The sequence below is a fragment of the Quercus robur genome, chromosome 5 (genome assembly GCF_932294415.1).
Source record: "Quercus robur chromosome 5, dhQueRobu3.1, whole genome shotgun sequence".
NCBI classification, from domain to species: domain Eukaryota; kingdom Viridiplantae; phylum Streptophyta; class Magnoliopsida; order Fagales; family Fagaceae; genus Quercus; species Quercus robur.
In genome coordinates this window covers 25,412,197-25,431,821 of record NC_065538.1, presented here as the reverse complement: position 1 = coordinate 25,431,821, position 19,625 = coordinate 25,412,197, and the positions used below count along the sequence as shown (strand labels likewise).

Below are 19,625 nucleotides of genomic sequence, written 5' to 3'. Positions count from 1 at the left end.
TAAAGAACATATATACAGTGAGACCATGGACCTTATCCACCCACCTTAAAAGTTCTCATATAGAAATCTCACAAAACTAAATAGAGGAAACATTCAAAATTTATAAAGCAACAAATGAACTACATCAATGGATATACCAACATAGTACCACATTAAACATCCCATGTTTTAAGCAAAGCAAGCTCATCATTTGTACCTTGGTTGGGATTTCAAATAGTATTATTTGGTACGTTTCAATTTTAAGTGGTAAGTTTCAATTTTGAGCTAGACTTTTTGTCAAACACGTGGTGTACACGTTTTACATGTTCTAAATGGGAATGAAAAGAATGATTTACAGCATGAAAAAAAAGAAAAAAAGAAAAAAAGAAAAAAGAAAAAGAAAAAGAAAAAAAGCACCTAAACTAAGCAAACTATAATTGAACATTGACAGAAGTGAAGAAAAAACTTCAAAATGATCCACAAAACAAAAATTGAACTTGTCACGCCCTAAACCCAAGCAAAAGCTGGCTACGTGACAATGGCCGCACACTTATAAAGTAAGCACCCTACAAGTATGCAAGACCTTCATAGCAACTAATATTTATCCTCAAAAATTGCATCAAATAAATCCAAAATATCTCAACAATTTCTTTATGAATAGATCTCCAATAATTCAAAAGAAACAAAATCCAAACCTTATGTACATAATGCCAATTGGCCAATAGATATAAGACAATTACAAGACCATCTAATCCTAACTAACCTTCTTTCCTGCTCACAACACAACAGCAAAACTCTCAAAACTTGCTACTCTTCACAATCTGAAACTAGAGGGGAAAAGGGGGGTGAGTTAACAACTCAGTAAGTAACCAAAGTTCTAATAAGTTCTATCAAGCAAATAAATATGTAAAATAATAAGTTGTACATAGATCAAATATTTTAATCTTACAAATATATCATAGATGAATTAGAAAAAAATCAGTTTTCTATATATCAAAAGCTGTAATTTACAATAGGTCCCAAAAACACATAAGCAATTTCAAGGACTTAAAGCAATTCAAATACTCAAAGATAATTCATATTCTTAACAATTTTTATGACTTTGGTCATGCTATATCCTTGTGATTGGGTATCAAATTCAGATGAAACGAATTCCCTGCTAATGTATATCCTCCATTAGCCAGGTCTAGAAACACGATAGGCTCGTGATGCCCCAGATAAAACTAGTTGCGGTACCAATGAATAACCCCCATTGACTAGGTATTAGAGTCAAAATATAGTCAGATTGTCCAAAATCATATATATCAAATTAGAGTTCAAACAAAAATATATCTCAACCAAATACATATATAAAATCATATATTCAGTAATCTAATATATTTGTAATAATTCTTTATTCTTTACTTTAAATCAGTAATACAATTGAAATAAAATTGTAACAATTATAAAAAAAATTTAGAAGTTAAAATACAATAGTAGAAGTAAAATAAAACCAATTAGAATAAGGTTACTTACCTCCAAAAGCCATACCAAAAGAAACTTCTCTCTAACACTTCTTCTAAAATCCATAGATATCACCTAAAACAATTTTTCAAGTACCATTTACTTAATAATCAAATAATTTAAGAAACCTTATAACGGTACCCGGCCGAAAGAATAATTGCTAAAAATATCCAATAATTTTTCACTATTATCTCATAGTTAAAATCCACATATTCATAATATATATTTCCTTTACTTTCTGTCACTAATAGTTTCGTAGGGATAAGACCTATAGATTTCATATAGGGTCACAAGTCACATTGTAAAAGAAGAGCACCACTTGGACTCATCTTCATGTATACGAATTCACCTTCTTCTTTTTTCTTTTTTTCCTTTTAATCTCCTACCACCTGCCACCCTTAGTTCACTGTTGAGATGAGGAAAAAACTAGACACATGACTATATCATCCAAATCAAAGCACCTGGACACTAGCTTTTTCGGATACACCATTCTTCGTCTTTCTTTCTTTTTTTATTTTTCATGTGATAGCTTGCCAGAACTCAAAGCCTTGACTACTAGACCTTTTGTTTTCATCAAGTCCAAAACTTCGGGCACTATTCCTTAAAGAAAATCTGTGTAGAAACTTGACACCTAGCAGAACAAATCTTGACACAACGTAAAAATCTGTAGTTTCTAATTTTTATATTCAGTTAACGCAACCAGGGGCGTAGAAGAAGCTTAGATTTCCGAGACAGCAAAATGCGACTTAACATCCCATACCAAAAATATAATTTAATCCCTTCTTCGTTCACATCATAAATTCATTAGATATTTAGATAGTCTCACTACTAGCCAAAAATACCCACGAAAAAATATTCTAATTTCATATAAAGCTTACTTAGATTTGACAAATTAATGATGAGATTCTTAGGCTCTTACATCAAGTGTGCCGTCAATCCTTTTCTTTAGCATTACAAAAGAAATGTAATTCTCATAAATAACCTTCAACAACAACAACCAAACCTTAGTCCAAACACTTTGGGGGTCAAACATGGATCCTCATTAAAAAGCTACCTTATGCAAATAGCACAAAGCAGTCCAAAAAATTACAAGAAAAAAAAATATATTTAAGTACAAACTGCAGGGAGAAAACTAAGAACCAAAGGGAGGAAACTAGATGTCAGTCCCCAAGCTACCAGTCAAATAGTGAACCACTAAAAGAAGCAAGCAGTCAATCTCCCAATCTATGTCCTCAAATGCCCTCCATTCTATTCCATCCAAAATCATTAGCTCTGTTACTTCCCTAATTGACATGTTTCTTTTTTACTACTTCTATTAAAGTTTTTTTGGTCTTCCTTTATCTATTTTCCTTCCATTAACTTGAACCAGTTCACTTTTTCTCACTAGTGCATTAATTGCTAGTCTTTAAAGATGATTAAACTATTTCAAGAAACCATTTCATCAATAGAAGTTACCTTGATCTTTAAAAGAATTTTCTCATTTCTATAGGAAATGGTAAAATTCAACTTGTTCCAAAAGTTTAAATGAATAGGAAATGGTAAATTTAATCATTTAACTTTTATTCTAATACTTCTACTTTGACTAAAATGGTGACTCTTGCTAGTCTCTCCAAAAGAACTGTTTTGCTCAACACAAACCAAATCTTGACTAAAACAAGACAACGATAGATAAGGGTCTTTGTGCTTATTGTATAGTTAGTAGAAATGAAAAGAAAAAAAAAATAAAATCAAATGCTCTAACTCAAATTGCACCTCCTTCCCCAATAAGAGCAACGTGTAAGGTGAGGAAATCTGTTCACAATCCGCTTGGGCTGTGTATAACCTACCAATATAAAAATCCCTAATTTTCCAAATCCATCCCGAATTCAATCCAAAATGGTGTTTAATTATGCACCACGTGATGATCCCAACCTAACTTAAATCCAATATTCAATTCCATTGGCTGATTATGCACCACAACACCCTAAGAAATTCATAACATAGCTCATAAGAACTCACAAACATGAAAATCAAACCAAAAAGGGAAGAATTTAAGCAGTATCATACTCCACACCACACAATCATATTTGTTGAACCTTGACAAACAAACATTTACCACCTCCAAGACTTCTACCAAATAAAACTGATGTAAAACACATAAGCAAATTTCAACGAAACCAACAAAAATTTAGTTTCTTAGCTGCAAAAAAAAAAAAAAAAAAAAAAAAAAAAAAAAAAAAAAAAAAAACAAAAACAAAAACAAAAAACAAAAAACAAAATGAATAGAAAATTCAATTATAAAAGTAACGAGTCACATGAATAAAGCGTCAAGGCAAGACATGACTGTCAACTTCAGCACCATCAACCAAAAACAAGAAAGTACCATTGAAAGAGGACACTGCATAAGAAGATGAACAAAACATTAATATTGAAAAATCACAAATTGAATGAAACTAGAGAGAGCGAGAGAGAAATATAATTGTATCTGTTTTGCTTCTTTGATTTTAGCAAAAGACCAAACTCCTTCACTGAGATTGACCTCAAAAAGTTCTTCTTGGACTTTCTTGACAACGACATTCATATAATCAAGGGCTTCTCTCAAGGGTTCTTCAGCTACGTGCTTCCCTTCTAGCTGTTGAGTAAGGCTAAAGGGGTTAGGCCTGCCATTCTCCCAACCCCCTTCCTTTGACCATCAAAACTCATATATCACCTTGCCATTAGGCTTGGTGACTGTCCTTATCTTAGGAGGCCTTTTAGGCTCTACTACTTCTCCATCATCTTCTTCTTCCCTTTTTAAGAAAATGGCATTGAAAGGAAGGATCTTGTTTTCTCCCTTAGGTTCAAACTCCTAATACAAAGTTGCCTCTGCATAGTGGAGTTAGTGGAGTTTTGCTTTGTCATAAGGCGTTCTTGTAGCCTTAATGGTTACAAGTTTGCCTCTCCAAACAGCTTTTACGCATTGGTGATATGTAGAAGCCACAGCTTTGTGTGCACTGAGCCAAGGGCGGCCTCTTAATAGGTCATACCCTCAAATCCAAGGACAAATGTCCCAAAGTGCATTGCTACAACGCCCCTAACCCTGCCACTTGAAGTGGTTCTCGAATGACCCTTTCACGCGGGATATCTAAGGCATCCAAAGTTGGGAGGGGCAAGATATTGGTGGAAGCACCAATATCCACAAGGCCTTCTTGAATTGAGAGGCTCCAAAGAAAGCGGTGACATACCCCTTTCACCATCAATTGCGCGGAATAGGAGTGATGTTAAAGTCACTAGGGAAGAACACACATTTGCCTTCAAGTTGCATTTCCCTTGTTCAAACAATGAAGCACAGTACGAAGCCCTAGTAATGGGATTGAAGGCTGCCAAGAGACTTGGCATAAAAAATTTAAAAGTATTTAGGGATTCTAAGTTAGTCATGAAATAGATCGAGGGAACCTATGGGGTGAAGAATCCTAGCTTGGCCACCTACAGGGCCACGACATAAGAACTTGTGAAACACTTCACCTCTATAGAATGCAAAGTGATTAACTGGAATGAGAACAAGCTGGCTGATTCACTGGCCACCCTAGCTACCAAATTCATACTGAAGAAAGAGAAGATGATACTTCGGGTGGAGAAACAGTCTGGCTTGATCAAAAGCAGGTTGTGCCTCCCAGAAGATTGGCAAGAGCCCTTATTGAAGGCAATGACCCAAGGTAGGGACATTGGGTCAAGTTTGCCATCAAATATGAAAGACTTCCTCAAGATCAATAGGGACCTGTTTTTCAGAGGAGCAAAAGGATTGTTAATGAAGTGTGTCTCAAGGCAAGAAGGGCTAACACAACTACATAGGTTACACCATGATATTTGTGGGGTAAACCTCGATGTTAGCCTATACAGAAGACTATAAAGGCTAGGGGTTTTTTGGCTAAAAATGGCTAGTGACGCCAAGGAAGAGCAGAGATATTGTAAAACTTACTCTACGATACCCCCAGATCAAGCAGAAGTGTTAAATGGTGAAGTACAAGAAGAAGATTGGTAGGATCCGTACTTGAGGTACCTTTTAGAAGGTGTACACTACTTGCTGATCAGTTGAAAAAAGAAAAGTTTAACAAATATGCAACAAGATTCAAGGTGGTGGATGGGAAGTTGTTCAAGAGAAGTTTCCAAGGGAAATGGTTGGTGTGCATTTCCAACAAGGAGATAAAGGGTATTCTCTCAGATTTGCACGAAGGGGAGCCAACAAGACACCCTAGCGGCAAAAAGCTATGGCAGATGGCTTTACACCAGGGATATTACTAGCCTACCAAGCAAAGAGATGACCAGGATTTCACTAAGAAGTGACAAGTATGTCAAAGGCGAGGAGATGAAATACATATCAGCCATCAAAGCCTCCACCCATAGCTCCATATCCTTTCCACAGCTAGGGGCTAGATTTCATAGGTACCATAAATCCCCCTTCTGAAGGATGCATTTGGATCTTGCCACTGATATTACAGGTGCTGCGAAAAATGTTGCTCATCAACCAATCCTCCTGCTCTTGTTTTGGTGCTAACAAGGTCTTCTTCATTACCAAAGCCAAGCCTTCTTCCTCATCTGAGTCACCTATAACAATTTCTTCTTCATACATTGTAAATTCTTCATTTTCCTGGTCTCCACAACCTTCAATCATTAAAGCTTTACCCTTGCCTTGAGCATGAACTCCCCCTTTCTTGCAATCTATGGCCTTGTGCCCAACTTCTCCACACTTATAGCACTTAAATGTAAAACTTTGTGCTGATTTAGGGATTGGTTTGGCTGTACCAGAAGTTAAAGGCAAACCTACACTGTCAATCTTGAAAGTTGTGCACTATTAGTAGTTGGCCTTCCTTCAATACTAACTTGGGTACTTCTGCTACCACCATAAGCTTGGAATTGCAAAAAAGCTCTTCTTGCAAGTTTCTTCTCAAACATCAAGGCTCTATTGTAAGCTTTAGAGACAGTCCACATTTGGTGCAAAGATAAGGCATCTTGAATTGGTGGTTTAAGACCACTCAAGAACCTTGCAACCATCTACTCTTCACTCTCATTTAGGTCTTCTTGAGCTACCAATTGATAAAATGCCTCTGTATACTCTTCCACACTGCTATGTTGCTTCAAATTATCCAGTTGTGTGTACAAGGATTGCATATAATAGAAAGGCACAAACTGGTTTCTCATTTTCTGCTTCATCTTACACCAATCTTGGATCTTTCTTTTACCCCTCCTAACTCTTTGAACTTGGAGCTATTCCCACCAGGCTAAAGCTCTCCCTCACAACTTTATAGAAGTAAATTTCACCTTCTTGGAATTTGGCACCTCATGGAAATCAAATATTTTTTCCACTTGGTTAAACCAATCCATTAATTCTTCATGATTCAAGCTACCATAGAACTAAGGTAACTCAATCTTGTAGTTTAATTCCCATTTTGGTTCTCCCCTTGGAGGACTAGGCACTTGCCTTGGAACACCTCCTCTAAGCTAACCAATTAGGTTACTAAAGTTGTTGTGACTGCTAGTTTAGCATCTTCATCATCATTTCTAGGATGATAACACTAGTTTCTTCCCACTTCCTTAGTTAAGGCAGCAAGCTACCCCCTTAGTTGCTCCACAGTCTGCTCCAATGTCACCCAAGGTTCTCCTTTTGGGTGTGGTTGTGGCTGTTGCCTAGGATGAACGTGCACCAAAGGTTCATATGCTGCAAAAGCTTTCTTGTTCCTTCTATTGTAAACTATTGGTGCCATCTTCACAGATTCTTAGGCTTACTAGTAGAGCAAAATAAGAAATCAAAATAGGATCTTGACAAGTTATTGATGACAGAAAATGAAGAAACAAATTGCAAACCAACTTGAATCCTTAGGATCTTATGCTCTAATACCAAATTATGATGGAGGAAAAAAATTGTTAAAAGGAAAGATGTTTTAGAAAGCCGAATTTCTTAGAGAAAAGAAATAATGAACTAGTTCTTCAAGAGACACACTCTTGGAATATTACCTCATAGGCTTACTTGCATGGGTTTGTCATTTTTGTGGAAATTCTGGGAACATACATCTAAACTGTTTCAAGTTGCAAGCTGCTAAGCGAGCAAACAAGCCAAAAGCACCTATGCCTCAAGCACAAGATCCTTTGGTACTTATTGGTGAATTGGTAAAGGCTCTAAACCTTTATTCCAATCTTGGAGTTGGTCATCATTCTAATGTGAAGAATAACTCCAATGCAAGAGCTACATTTAAAAATTTTTGGATGCAAAAGGCTCGATCCAATTGAGTCTTTCTGACATGGTCCTTATACTTCATCGCTCTACTCTTTGTGACCATTGTTCTTTGTTACTTTTGTTTTCTTTGTTTTTCTAGGATTCGCATTGCATAACATTCATGCATTTTATTCTAGGTTGTTTTTGTTATTTCTTTTCAAAAAATAAAATAAAATAAAAAAGGAAAAGGGAAGCAAAATGTGTTTTGCATTATTTTTTGGATTTGAAATCAAGGTTGTCCAATTTATTTTTACATAACATGTCTATGTACCTTGTTTAGCTTGGATGAGCTTATTTATTGTACTTTTACTAGTTTGAGCTTTGTAGTGCATGTTGTGTAGGAAGATGTTTATAGTTTTTGATCACATGATCTTAATCTTGAAGTTGCATGCCTTTGATTGTCGGACTTGAACTAATTGAGAAAGGAATAAATAACCATCTCACCATTGTTTATTAGCCAATCATGAACACCTTAGTGCATATCATAAGATTTTGTGCTCGAAAAAGTATAGCACATACACAAAAAGAACATAAAGTGTAGCCTCGGTTTAAATGCTAAAATTGGTGTGTACATTATTAGACTCTAATTAAATTAATCAAATAAAATTGATGTGTACATTATCTTGGCTATTTTAATAAGTTTTCGATCAAATAAAATTGATGTGTACATTATGAGGCAAATCAAGAAACTTACATGATTGCAAGCTTGTTTTCCAGGAGATGTTGGAGTTATATGATGTAACTCTTTAGGTGATAGTCTCTTTCAAATTTATGTGATGAATTTTGTAGAAATTGTGCTTGATTTCTATTTACATATCACCTTATATGTATCTCAAGCTTTTGCTAGTTGCACACACTACACAAGCTACTCTTTACTAAACTTTGTACATCTTATTTTATGTGATTTTGTTTTGGCCATCCAAGATTGAAACTTCCTTGAGTTTAATACAAAATGTGTTTAAAGTTTGAGAACTTAAGGAAAATTGATTGAAAATCTTAATTTTGGGGGATCTGGGTTCAATACAAGTGTTTTTGAAAAGCATTTCATCTCATACTCATGCATTTTATTCATAAAATACTATACTTTGAGGAGTTTCTTTATAAAATTGCTCTGTTTTTCAATAATTTGATTTTTCCAGATTTTCGATCAATTGAACTCGTTGCTCGACCGATCGAAATTGTGATTAAAATTTTGGGTTGAATTTATCTAGTTCAACCGCTACTAGATCGATCGAATGTAATTTTCGATCAATCGAATCTAGTTTTCAATCAATCAAAAATCGCATACAGTTTTTTAAAAACCTTGAGTTTTCACGTGTTCTATCACTATTCAAACTTTTTCAAAATCTCTTTCTCTCTTTCCTCTATCGGTCAAATATTTAAAGAAATTTTTTTTTTTCATTTTCCCTCAAACTTGTTGCAAGGTTTTTGTCTTCTAAGGACAATAAGACTCTTTTGCCCCTCCTTTTTCATTTATTTTCATGTTTCATGCATTTTTATCATGCATTTTGGGGAAATTTCAAACCTATATAAATTTGGGGTTTTTGTTGATTTCAATCTTTTCTTTCCAAATTGATCATTGGGTTTTTGTTGTGGGATGATATAAATATGATCTTTGTGAATTAATTTGATCAATTTGTTGATTTGGGAAATTTTGAATTTTCTAGGGCTTGAAACTACCCGAATTGGAGATTTTGTTCAATTGAGCCTTAATTGATGAAATTGGCTTGTTTGTTTGATTGATTTGATCATTATATTCTATTACCTACCTTGTGTAATGATCAATTGGTCAATTTGTTGAGTTTTTTTTAAGTAGGTTTTCAAAATTTGGGGTTTTTGATACAAACTCTATGTTCAAGCCAATTTTGTGATTTTAAAGTGCAATTGAACTTATTCTCACTGCATTAGAGCATGCATCATGTGTTGATATTGTTCATGTATCATATAAATTGTTATTTTTTATATATTTTTTGTGCTACTTGCAGTCTGCCCTTAGTTTTTGTTTTTTTGTTTTTTTTTTTCTCTCTCTTTCTCTCTCTGTCTCTTTTGTGTCTATCTTTTTTATTCTTAGCATCATGTCTAGGAAGACTAGAGCTAATAGGAAAACCTCCTCTTCTTCTGTTCTCACCTTTGATAATGAGAGGTTTCTGAGTGAGAAAAACCAGGAAACATATGAGAAGCTGAACATTCGTAAGAATGTATGGGTTGAGAGGAAGGTAGTGTTAGATGAGTTAGATGGTGAGATTCAGAGAAACTTGGAGCATAGGGGTTGGCTTCCTTTGTTGGACATTTCACATCCCCTTCCAACTGCCTTGATCAAAGAGTTATACTTGAACCTCTCTGTCCACTCCTATGATTGTAACACTCTGGTAAGAAGTTGGATACCGGGTGAAGAGTACACCATTACTCCTTTGGTAGTGGCTGATGCTCTTGAGGTGCCACTGGTCCAGCATTCTATTTATCCTTACGATGAGTCTCCACCCCTTGATAACATTATGTCATATCTTACTGGGACTTCTATCCAGTGGAGTTCTGATCCTCGGATCACTTCTCACGAGTTGATCGAGATTCATTATCTTTTCTTCCGGATTTCTTGCCATTCCATTTGGCCTATCTCTTACTTGCACACTATTCCTTTGGAGAGATATGCATTTTTGTATACGCTTGTCACAGACGTTTCTATGAGTTTTCCTCATCTTTTTATACGTTCTTTGATTGAGGTTCATAGGAGTAGTTCTACCGCTCATGGTTTATTTTTCCCTATTTTTATTCATAGGATTTTATTACATCTAGGATTAGATGAGTTTCCGGTGTCTAAGCCATTCATATCATAGCTCCTATAGGTGCCACAATTCTTAGGTAGAGGGCTGCTCAGATGCGAGCTAGCTCTAAACACCCTAGAGTAAATTCTTCCTCCTCTGGTGCACCTCCTCTTGCTTCTCCTCCTCCTCCTTCTACTTCAGGTGATCCAGCTGCAGATGCTTATGTTGATCCGACCACTGTTGCTGCTACTCCACCTTCTGCTTTGGATGTTTCTAGCATTCGTTGTGATTTGGACACTATCATAACCCTTCAGGAGGCTTATGGTCAGCTGTTGGTGGACATGCTTATCGAGCTTCAGGCTTTGAAAGCAAATTGGCGAGTTTTAGATGGTCACCTCCACCACCACCTTTTGATAATGAGTGATTGCCCTTTGGCAATTCGTCACAAAAAGGAGGAGTACATATGGATAAGAGATTTTGTTGATAGTGAGAGATTTTTTGTTGTTGTAATGGAGCTGTGGAGCTTTAGATTGTATCTAGGTGTTTCATCATGTATTTATATTTTTTTTTGGCTCATGATGTATTTTGTTTTATTTGAGTTGTCTACGATAAGGGGATGATGTGTTTATTTCCGTTTCTTGTTTCACATTGTGCTACATTGATTATTGATTTATATTTATGAGGTTATTCATGATATATGTCTTGTAGTTTATGCTTATGTGAAATCAAGAATTTATTTATTTTTACTTGTATTTTCCACACATGCGTTTATGTGTTTGTTAAGTGTTACAAGAATATATAGGTTGATTCAGTCATGCTACTGTCTACAATTGCAACTGATAGATAGTAGTTAGGTTGGATTTGTTTGATGGGCAATGTTATTGTAATGGGCAGTTTTTGTAAACTTTGAGCATTTTGTTTAGTTTGCCAAAGGGGGAGTTTGTTGGGTTCTAAGACTTTAGGTTTAAATGTATTAGAACTTCATTTTGTAATATTGGCAAACTATGATCAAAACGTTTAGTCTTGTTTTAGACTTGCTCAAAGTATGCTTAAGTGTAAAGTTGGAATCGAGTATACTGCTTACTGTGTAAATCTGCTTGGCTCGATTGATTGAGAATTAGACTCGATCAATCGAAGCTCATGCAGATTATTTTTCTGCAGAATTTTCCAACTCAGCCCAAGCCCATTGGACGTGTAGGGTTTTATGTTTTGCCTTAAGTATAAAAGGAAAAACCCTAGCTACGTTTTAAGGTTGCTCTTTATGCTGTGTGTATGAATCTCTTATGAGATTTAGAGGTGTTTGCCTTCATACGCACTTAGGGTTTCCAATCTCAAGATTGATGTTGAGAGCTTAGTGATCAATTTAGTTGCTGTTTCAAGAGCTTAAAGATACATAAGCGAGAGTGCTTGTACTTGCTATGAATCCAAGAAAGAAGTAGTCTGTGGACTCGGAGCTATCACGTGGTCGTGTTAGTAAGTTTCCTACTCGAGGTAGTAATAGGATGTTAGTGGTCTAAGTCACTATTGTGTAAACTTCAATTCTTTCATAGTGGATTTGTTTTACCTTGAGGATAGCTAGGTTAAATCATTCCCAGGTTTTTTACCGATTTGGTTTTCCTCGGTTATCATATCGTTGTGTTCTTTATTTTCCACACTTGTCAATGATATGATTTATATGCATTAACCTAGATCTGCATAATTTACCTAAGTTAATCACTTGGCTAAATAACTATGTTAATCTAGTTGTGTTTATACATACATATAATTATATATATATATATATATTTATTTATATCACATGTCACTGAAAGGAATCAGGAAATTTAAAGGGTTTAGATAAATTTTTAGTGAATTCACAAATGTTTAATTTTTTTTTTTAATTTTTTGTGTCAATTTTTGTCAAAGCAACTAAACATGAGGAATAATGTCATATTTTAAATCTAATATTATTATTCCAACTAAAAATTATTTCTTAAATAAAGTTTATAAAAATAATCTTATAAATTCATTTAATATAAATAATTAATGCACAACTATAGATGATTATTATATACATTTACTCTATTAGCTTATTTAATGAACTAATAATTTAATATAAATGCAAACTCTTCGAAGTAGAAGCCTAAATAAAAAGAATTTCTAGGAATGCACCACTTGGCACAACCACATGCTCTCCAACATGAAGTCTCTATTTCTATATATATATATATATATATATATTGATTTCCTCTTCCAAAAAAGTGAAAAAAAGTGCTTCTTATATTAATAATTAATAATAAAAAGAAACATGTTTTTTAAAAATAATAAAGTCAAACATTTATTATTTGTTTTTGCCAAATTGGATAGAAAGGACTATGAAATGAAATGAAATGAGAACCAAATCTAAACTTTGTTTTTTCTTTTCCTTCTTTTCTTTTTATTTTTTTATTTTTATTTTTTACGAGAAAGTAACGAATGAGTTTCCATAAAAAAAAAAATAAATAAAAAAAAAAAACTATTATCCTAACGTATGCCTTTAGGGCATATATTAGTAAACCATTTTAATAAATTTTTTTTATAAAAAAATGAAAAATTAACTAATTTTTTTTATATTTTTATCTTTTATAAAAAGTTTTCTAAAATGACCGTATAAAAAAAATAAACATAGATACAAATTTTGAGACTTCAAAACCACTCTTTTGTGACTCTATAAAAGGAAGAGAGTGTCTATTACACACTTGCGCACATAATACACACAATCTCTAAAAATTTAAAAATAAAAATAAAAAAATTCAAAACCATGACTTGAAATTACTATTTCCTTGTTTAGAAATCTCAAAGCTATACCTTAATCTCACTATTTCTCTTATTTTTGGAAATTGTGTATGTTATGTGTGCATGTGCACTAGACATTTCCCGAAGGAAATTAAAAAAAAGTAGTGTTCCGTCGATGAGTTATGCTGGCCAATCTTATAAATTTTACTATATAATTCTTATATATTGACTCTTTAAATTTGTAGTACAAAATAACAAATATCAAGAAAATTATCTATTATTTTATGTTGTTGGTATGGAATAAAAAATATTCAATACCATGTTAATTTATTAGTATTTTACAGTAAAATTGATGGTAATTTTAGCATTTTTTTTTTTACATTAATTTCCTTTTAATATTTCACCTGAATTTTCAGTAATGGTTGCCTTTTTTTGTGTGGATTTCTTAGAATTGGAATTGCTATTCCCACAATTGAAGTCCGTTTTGAGCATTTGAATATTGAGGCAGAAGCTAATGTTGGAATCCGAGCTTTGCCTACGTTCTTGAACTTCTCTGTTAACATAATGGAGGTAACTACGCATAAATAAATACACCATTTGTTAGTATTCTACAAATATTGATGCTTTTTAATTTTTTTTTTTTTAATTATTCTTATGTGAGTCACATAGTCACATTGTCTTTCAATTTTAAGAGTTTCTTGAATTATCTCCACATTCTTCCAAGTAAAAAGAAACATTTTCCTATCCTTCAAGATGTTAGTGGAGTCATCAAGCCTAGCAGGTGAGAAGGCTGCCCTTTTTACAATTGTCAAAATGAACTCTTGCTGTTTGATATTTTTCCTCTTAACGTTCCTTTTCAGGTTAGAACTTCTATTATCCACCTCTAACTTGGTTTATGTGTTTCACATAGAATGATATTACTGTTGGGTCCTCCAAGTTCGGGAAAGACCATGCTCTTGTTGGCTCTAGCTGGAGAGCTTGATCCTGACCTAAAGGTATTTGACGTTTTTGAATTCTTACCATTGCATATTCTAATTTTCTTCTGTACATCAAGGGATTAAGTACAAATTCTTGTTCAGTTTTCCAGGAAAGTGACTTATAATGGCCATGAAATGCATGAGTTTGTTCCACAAAGAACTGCTGCATATGTCAGTCAACTTGACCTTCATATTGAAGTAACGACTGTAAGGGAAACTTTGGCCTTCTCTGCAAGATGCCAAGGGGTTGGATCACGTTTTAGTTAGTTAATTTACAGGATTATTGTGTTCCTTTTTCTTCTTTTTACATTTCCTTAATTGTACTTCTGAGGAAGTAATCCAATGATTTTTGTTATTTAAGCTTGACTTTTTTTTCTTACTCACCTTCCCTTTTTCTTTTGCCACTGCAGAGATGCTAGCAGAGCTAGCAAGAAGAGAGAAAGAGGAAAATATTGAGCCTGATCCTGATCTTGACATCTACATGAAGGTAGGATGAAATCTATTGTCAATTTCTACATTTGAAAATTGTAGCACTAAACTTATTTTTTTTAATAAATATAACTGAAACTTGAAAACTAATTAAACTTGTTTATATTGAGAAGGGTATGCGCCTCTCTAGATTGAAGATAATCTTATAGATGGACTATTATTTTTATAGATAAGTAGGAATCAGTCCTTTCACTTTCTCCCTTGTAAATTTCACCTTTATATGATAAAATTATGTTCAAATCAAAATCAAGCAAAACCAAACTTTTCTGTCCTGGTTTCATAGCTTTCTTAAAATATGGGTTGTCATTTTATCTCATTCTATTTATTTGTTTCTGCTAATCTAGGCAGTGGAAACAAAAGGGCAGGAGGTGAATGTGGTGACAGATTATATTATAAAGGTAAAATAACAGAAACTTGTTAAATTAAATACAAAATAGTTTAGAAATTATCATAATAGTCCACTTTTATTCATTTATCCACCTTGTTTTCAGGTTTTGGGATTAGAAGTCTGTGCAGATACCTTAATAGGGAATCAAATGCTAAGGGGCATATCTGCAGGGCAAAAGAAGCGAGTTACAATGGGTAAATTTAAATTTGTAGTTCATATATACAAATTCAAAGTCTCTCTGCAACTGTATAAATAATATCTAATAATTAAATTACAGGTGAGATGTTGGCTGGACCATCTAAAGTGTTATTCATGGATGAAATTTCTACTGGTTTGGATAGCTCAACAACTTTTCAGATTGTGAATTCGGTCAAGCAAAATGTTCACATTCTCAATGGAACTGCTGTCATCTCTCTCCTCCAGCCAGCACCAGAGACTTATGATCTTTTCGATGACATTATTCATATCTCTGATGGTCAGATTGTATACCAGGGTCCCCGTGAACAAGTGCTTGAATTTTTTGAATCAATGGGCATTAAATGTCCTGAGAGGAAAGGCGTGGCCGACTTCCTGCAAGAAGTGAGTTTGAATAAAGGTTTTCTTTTTTTTTTTTTTTTTGGTCTCATATATGCTAATAGTATTATTATCTTCTAAAGAGATAAGCTTTACAAGTAGAATCTCATATTTGGATTCATGTATAACCAATTTATAGGTGACTTCAAGGAAAGATCAGGAGTAGTATTGGGAACAGAAAGACGAGCCCTACAATTTTGTAACTGTCAAGGAATTCGCTGAGGCGTTCCAATCATTCCATGTGGGACAGAAACTCGTAGATGAACTTGCAACTCCGTTTGACAAGGCTAAGAGCCATCCAGCTGCTTTGACAACAAGAAAGTATGGTGTCGAAAATGGGGAGCTGCTGAAAGCTTGCTTGTCAAGAGAAATCTTGCTCATGAAGAGGAATTCATTTGTCTATAAGTTCAAATTCATTCAAGTATGTCTAGCTTTATTGTATTTTTAAAAATTTTCTTTTCTATATCAAATTTCATTATACGCTAGTCACTAACCCATGCGGTGCACGGGAAAATCTTATGAAAGTATAGTTTATACATTTGTAAGGTTGAATTTATTCAACCATCTAATTGGCTTTATTCCGTGTCAAATTTGCTTGTATTTCAGCATTTAGTAACCCTGTATTTAGGTGGGCTTGTTGTAAGGGTAGTAAGTGAGATAGAGTGAAGTTTGCTCAAGAGTGTGCAAGAAAACAGAGACTCGCGACTTGGCCTCGCGGGTGACTCGCGGCTACAAGCCGCCAAACGCAGCACACGTGCCAAGCATGCCGAAAGGTGAACAGTCATGCTAGCTGGAGCACTACAGGACAAAACATGACAACTGGCCATACGGTTATCTCGCGACTAGATCTCGCGACTTAGTCAAGTCGTGAGGTCAAGCCGCGAGCCACCCCTGTTTTGTAAAACCTGACGTTTCACATTCCTCTCTCACTCCAGTATAAATACCCCTTTTACCCACAAATGTAACAGAGCTTCCAGAGAGAATTTTGAGAGAAAAACCCTAAAGAAAAACAAGATTGATTCACCCACAATCTATACATTAGAGTCTCTTCAAATTCCTCAACTCTCTTCCTCTCCATTGTCAAATCCTTGAGAGGCATTTTACCAAACCTTGTTCTCACCATATTCATCATTGTGAGAAAGCTGTTCGGATTTCTAGGAAGCAGTTAGGAAGGAACCAATTTTCATTGGTTGATACTACGGTCTAGTAGCGGAATCCGGGAAGCTAGAAAAGAAAAAGGTTCGGCGCAACCTCGTTGAAGCAAGAAGCTTGGAGGGCTTAGGTGCACTGGGTAGATTAGGCTTGAAGGGTCTATTGCTGTTCATGTATCCCAACTATATTTTCTAGTGGATTGTTTACCGCTTGGAGGGCGGCGGAGAGGTTTTACGCCGAGGGCTTCGGTTTCCTCTTCGATAACACATCGCGTGTTGTCTTTGTGTTTGTATCTTCCTTCCCTTTTATCTTTGCCTTTTATTATCTGCTGTGGGTTGTGATTTAATTTGGCTTAGATAGTTTTTCCAATTCCATATTATAGCTTATGTTAATTTTCCGCACACTTGTTGTTTGACATAATGCTTGAATTGGTTAAGTTGTAATTTGAGGGTCTAAATGTTCAAGGGTGTTTATACACATATTTGAACTTTCAATTGGTATCAGAGCGGGTACACTTGTTGTGGTTTATTACCTAAGTGTGATCCTAGACCCCTGTGCTGTGGTAGCTGTTATGGAAAATACCATGCTGAATTGTAGCTTAAGTGTTTGTGAAAATGACTCTATGCATATGTCTGAAGGGTGTTTTACTAATGATCTAGTAGAGTTGTTAAAAACTAAGAAACATGCTAGGATATTTGTTCACATGCTGGAATATTTTGAAAATCAGAATCATGTCTTACACAGTAGCATATCTGAATCTAAATCATTGATTAAGAAATATAAAAGAAAGAATAGAATGTTGTGTGAGATGATTGAGAGTCTGAAAATGAAAAGTCAATCTAAAAGAAGCATGAAAACTGATAATGAGTTTTTGTTTGAAGGTCAAGAATGTTTGTCTCATGTGAGCTTATTTGTGCATACCTCATTGAAGGTGTTTAATGCATGTTTGTGGTATCTTGACAGTGGGTGTTCTCGCCATATGACAGGGGATAAGTCACTATTTAAGACACTCAAAGAAAAGGTTGGTGACTATGTGACCTTTGGTGATGGAAGTCATGCCCAAGTCCTAGGCAAAGGAACCATTGAGATACCTGGATTACCGCTGTTGAAAGATGTGTTATACATAAAAGGGCTGAAGGCAAATCTGCTGAGCATCACTCAAATTTGTGATGATGATTTCCTGGTACAATTCTCTAAGAAGGGATGCTTGATCATTAATGAAGATGGGATTCAGGTTTTGGAGGGAAATCGGACTACAGATAACTGTTATGGAATAGTTCCCACGGCACCCATTTCGTGTAAAAGTGCTTGTGTGGATATGTTGGAGTTGTGGTATCACAAATTTGGGCATGCTAACTTCAAAGAAGTAGCAAAAGTGTCCAAACTTGAAGCAGTTGGGGGACTTCCTAAGTTTGGAAAGGTGAAGAAGACCGTTTGTGGTGCATGCCAAATAAGGAAGCAAACAAAGGCAAGTCATCACAAGGTGAATGTGATTGCTACTTCTCGGTGTTTGGAGTTACTTCATGTTGATCTAATGGGGCCTACCAGAACTGAAAGCCTAGGGGGAAAGAGATACATTATGGTCATTGTGGATGATTACTCAAGATACACTTGGGTTGAATTCCTTAGAGAAAAATCAGAAGCATGTGAGAGGTTGGAGATTCTGTGCAAGAAACTACAAAACGAAAAAGGGGTCCCTATTGCCAAAATTAGAAGTGATCATGGGAGGGAATTTGAGAATGCAAGATTTGAGTCTTTCTGTGAAAAGAATGGAATCAAAAGAGAATTTTCAGCCCCCAAAACTCCACAACAAAATGGAATGGTAGAGAGAAACAATCGGGTGATTCAGGAAATGGCAAGAGTCATGTTGCTTAACAAGCAAATACCTCAAAATTTTTGGGGAGAAGCTGTCAACACCTCGTGTCACATTGGCAATAGAATATTTTTCCGAGTAGGAACAAAGAAGACCGCCTATGAGATTTGGAATGGAAAGAAGCCTAGAGTGAAGTATTTCTGGGTGTTTGGAAGTAAATGATATATCCTAAATGATCGGGAGAATCTTGGGAAGTTTGATGCGAGAAGTGATGAGGGTATTTTTCTTGGGTAATCTACTACGAGTCGAGCGTATAGAGTTTTTAACAAGAGAACTAAGACAGTGATGGAGTCCATAAATGTCAAGATTGATGATGCCTTATCTAAGGTGGAGATGATTGATGATGGAGAAGGGTCGACCACCAAAGAGCCCGATGTTGAGGTCGAAGCTCTTGATATAAAAGGTGAAGAACCTACACCAGAAGAAGAATCGACTCCCATCAACCCAAGAATGGAAACGAGATCGATGTCTAGAACATCAAGTCCTCTTACTCCTCTGGAAGTTCATCCTCCTATCTCTCAAAGTGATGAAGTCTCCACATCAAAGAAGCCATCTTCAAGAGTAATTAAGAACCATCCGGAAAGCAACATCATAGGGTCTCTAGATGAAGGTCTTCGCCTTAGAAAAGAAAACATCCTGTTAGCCAATCATGTAACATATCACTGCTATCTTGCGCAGTTTGAACTAAAAAGGGTTGAAGAGGCCCTTCAAGATGAGAATTGGGTTGAGTCAATGCATGAAGAGCTGAATCAGTTTGTGAGGAATGATGTGTGGGAACTTGCTTCAAGGCCTGAAAACGTTCATGTTATAGGCATAAAATGGATTTTCAAAAACAAAACTGATGAAGATGGAGAGATAATTCGAAACAAATCTCGGTTAGTAGCTGAAGGATACACTCAAGTAGAAGGAGTAGACTTTGATGAATCCTTCGCTCTTGTGGCAAGAC

At 35.2% G+C, this 19,625-nt stretch overlaps 1 pseudogene; it reads left to right on the top strand.

The window, feature by feature from the left end:
* Positions 1–10,586: 10,586 nt before the first annotated feature.
* On the top strand, positions 10,587–16,147 carry LOC126728016 (pleiotropic drug resistance protein 1-like; annotated as a pseudogene).
* The last annotated feature ends 3,478 nt before the right edge of the window (positions 16,148–19,625 follow it).